Here is a 4152-nt window from a genome sequence, read left to right as displayed (position 1 = left end):
ATTTTGGGTGAAAGTTTTTCACTTTTTTTTGTTTTTTTTTTTACGTTTATGTTAGTTTATTTCTCTCGTGTATACCAAATAAAAGCCGTTTAGAAATAGAAAGTAGGGCGTGGTCGGTCTTAGACCCCACAACTCCCCTCTGTACTCCCCACCCAACAAAACTGTATATACCTATATATACATATGTATATATTTAAATGCCATATAAATATATATAATATATGCTGGGCGAAGCAAACCCACGCCATCAATAACAACAACAACAACAACAACAACAAGAGCAGCAACGACTTGATCTTCTTCTTGTTTAAACAGTTGACCATGTCGAGGTTGAGTTTGGAGCTCCAGTTTGAGGTGTTGCTGCTAATGTTGGTGATCCAGAGGGAACATCAAATGTGCAAACAAGCCACATAAATCTCATAAAGCGAAATTATTTTTTACTACTCAATTGCAGCAGGAGCAGGAGCTGGAGCAGCAGCATCAGCAGCAGTAGGAGCACTCACCACCGCGCCTGGGTAGACAAAAGGGTCCTCGTCCTGGTGGAGAGTGCATAAATCTCGCATTTTCCTTCGCTCGTCCCCTTTGTCATAGCCTGGCACTTGGGCAAGTGTTGGCCAGGCTTGGATGGCTTTAGATGCCTTTTTCCGTTTAGGTTTTTGGCTTTTGGTTCCTTTGCTTTGCTCTCTATAGTCTGATAAATAATTGCGTACATTTGAGCAAATCGTGTTTGATGTTTGCTGGCTGTTTGCTCTTGCGCTTGCTCTTGTTGCGTTTTATTGAGCTCTCTGTGTTTTTGTTGTGTTGTGTTGTGTTTTTTTTCGGTCAATGCTTTTATTGCTACATATGTATGTAGTTTGTTTTATGCTTTGGCACTATCCAAATAAAACAAACAGCAACGACTTATGAAATGCCTCTTAGTCTAGCCTAAGTTTTGCTCAATATAGAACAAGTCAATAAGGTATATCTACATACATATATTTCCATTTTAGATTTGGATTTATTTGAACGCATCTTTACTATAGTAAAAAGTATATGTAAATATTAGTAGGCTTCCATTAAGTTTAGAAATTCTCTTTTAGATTGTTTACAAAGAAGGCTAACAAAGATTCTCTTTTGAATTACAGGGTATTATTGCCATGGCAACAACTAAACAAAATGCACTATGCCATAGCCAACAACAAACATTTGCAATTTCTTAACTTCATCTTCGTTCTGGCCGTTGTTGTTAGCCTTGCGTGGCTTTGATTTGTTTTTAGTACATTTTCATTGAAATTTATTGCATTTAACAAAATTAGCTAACAAATTTATTAAGCACCTCGGCCGTACTCGGGGAGGGATTTATTCATTCCCATTGATAAATTTGCTTGAATTAAATTGAATCATTCGTCGAGGTGGCCACGTGTTCAATAGGCAAAAGCAATCAATGAACCCATTAAAATTTAATCACAATCAACTAAATAAAATGGGGAAACTAACAAAAAAATAAAATAAAAATAAAAGAAACAGATTCAAACTTGTCGCATAAATTATGCCATTTCGATATACTAGTAAAAATTGGCTAAACACAAAAAAAAAAGAAAAAAAAATTAGCTAATGAATTGCAAATTTATGCGACAAATATCAAAAGGCAAGCCCAAAAAGAACTTGACTTCTAGTTCATTTAGACTTGGATCTCGTCTATATATACTTTGTATTTTGTGTGTTTTTTGATTTTGATTTTTTTTTTTTTTTTTGTGGTTAGCATCGTAAAAAGCTCAAATCTATTAAATTAAAAAGCCAGCAAGACAAAAGTTTAATGAGAAAGAAACCTGACAGCAGTTTCGATCCAACTCGAGCTGGGACTCGGACTTCATCTTGGACTTGGGAGTCATCTTCCAATTTCCAAAAATGTAACTTTCGAATTTAGCGGTACGCCTTTTTATTGAAATAGATTTCTGTTGTTGTTGTTGTTGTTGTTGTCGTTTCTGTTGTTAGTGCTATGGATAGGTTAGCCCATTCTTTAGCTTGTCAACTCAATGAGACATAAATTTACAAAAAAAGAAGACCGAAGAAGAAGAAAAAGCTGAAGAGTCTCAGCCAAATGGCGGCAAATGGTTTTCGGGCACAAAGACATCTCCGGTGGAGGCCACGACGACGACTGCGTCTGCGCCATGCTGTGTGCCGTGTCACTTGTGCTCTGTGCTTTATATACATACATATCTACATACACATATATGTATAATTTTTTGTGTTAGTTTTTTTTTCTTTCTTGGCCTTTCCTAATCAACGCCATGACCAAACTCTCTGAAACTTCGGGGTAGCTGCCCATAAATTTTGGTCTTAGCCCACATGTAAAAAAATCCCAAACTAAAAAACTAAAAAAAAAACAAAAACTGTTAGAGACTCTTCCAAAATCTAACATTTCGTGTCGCATTGGAAACCAAAAGCAGCTCTGGGGCTTAATTACAGACTCGCTAAGGCGACGATGATTTGAAACAAATATATTTATGGATATAAACATCTTACCTCTCTCTGGTAACAAGTGTCTTGAGCGGCTTTTTGATTAGGCTTTTATGGCTTAGGCTTATCGTTTTAGCTGATCGACTTGGTCTTTGGATTTCAACTGGCTTTAATTTGGCGCTTATTCTCAGTGGTTTTAATTACAAATACTTCTTAAATGACAGCTAAATACCAGAGACTACGGGAAAACCTTGTGACTCTTACTAATCTTTGTGGACAATGTCATTTCTTTTCAATTTTATTTCAAGTTTGTATACCCACATCTCAAACAAATTTCAAGTTTAATGTCTATTTAACAATTCTATTTCTAATTTCATTTTCATTTCGTTACTATTTCTATTTAGTTTGACTCTAACGTAATTTCAATATCATTTCAATTTTAGATTTACTGCAATTTCAGTCAGATTTAGATACTTTTGATGGGAGATGCTGAAATTGACGACTGACTTGAACTATTCATCGCTGAGTCAGCTGTGGCCAGGCGGCACACGCCCAGCCCTACCAGGTTGTAGTTGAATTGCATTGTCTCTGTGTTTGTGCATTACTCAGCGACGGCTGAGCTGCATTTTTAATTGAAATAATTGCGGATTGAGTTAATTAAACGATAAATAATGTAATTGTGTATAAAAAGGCGATTCACAGAGACGAGACGCAAAAAGAGACGAGAGATATTCAGTGGCCAGCGATTCATGCCAACAAACAACAATGGCCAGAAAGCCGCAAAATGCAACAATAACAAAAAATATACAAAATTATTGCACATAAGGTTGGGCCGTTTGCGGCAGAGCCAGAGAGTTGCATAATGTACACATAATGCACATTCTTAACCGCAACACTGCAACTGCGACTGCGACTGACTCTGAGAGCCGTGGCTGAGACTGTTGAGACTGCTGTGACTGAGACTGTAATTAGTGGCATATTTGTTTCAGCTGCAAGCAGCGTTAAAGCCAAGTCAAAACACACTGCGAAAGTTTGTCTAGTGATTGATTATGGCTGCCAGCCTAATGATGGAAGGGGTTGGGAAGGGGGGGGGGGCTAAGGTTGGCGGGGGCTGCTCCAAGTGCTTAGCTATGATTGAAGAAGGAGTCGCAGAGAGCGTGGGTATTTTAAATTGAAAATGAATTGCTATGTAATCGAAGGCGCGTGCGCAGCGCACCCGTTTCTATTCATTATGCCTTTGAGCCAAGGAATTGAGCATCTCTTCTTTATACTCGCAACAGCTGTCCGATTTATTAAACAATTTAAAGCGCCCTAATGATACCGAATCCGTTAAAGCTATCCATATAACAACCATTCAGTCAGTCAGTCAGTCAGCCAGTCAATCGGTGTCAAACGGTTTGAGATGATATGATGTGGGCAATTATATGCATGACTTTAAGAGGAATTGGGGATTATTTTGTGGTTTCGCTCATATATTTATAGCTTCCATTTTATTTTACCCATCCTATATATATATATATATATATATATATATGTATAGCCAATTATGCAGAGATCTGGGCTTTTGAAAATGTTGTGATAATTAATCAAGCGGCTAATTGTGTGGAAAAACCTGACTATACCTGGAGATACTGGATTGTAAGGCCCAGCTGCATCAGAGAATATATCGAAAATATATAGTAATTTCTATATAGTTAAACAAGTTTTTCATTT

Source organism: Drosophila willistoni (assembly GCF_018902025.1).
Source record: "Drosophila willistoni isolate 14030-0811.24 chromosome XR unlocalized genomic scaffold, UCI_dwil_1.1 Seg105, whole genome shotgun sequence".
Classification (NCBI taxonomy): Eukaryota; Metazoa; Arthropoda; class Insecta; order Diptera; family Drosophilidae; genus Drosophila; species Drosophila willistoni.
This window is presented reverse-complemented; position numbering follows the sequence as displayed.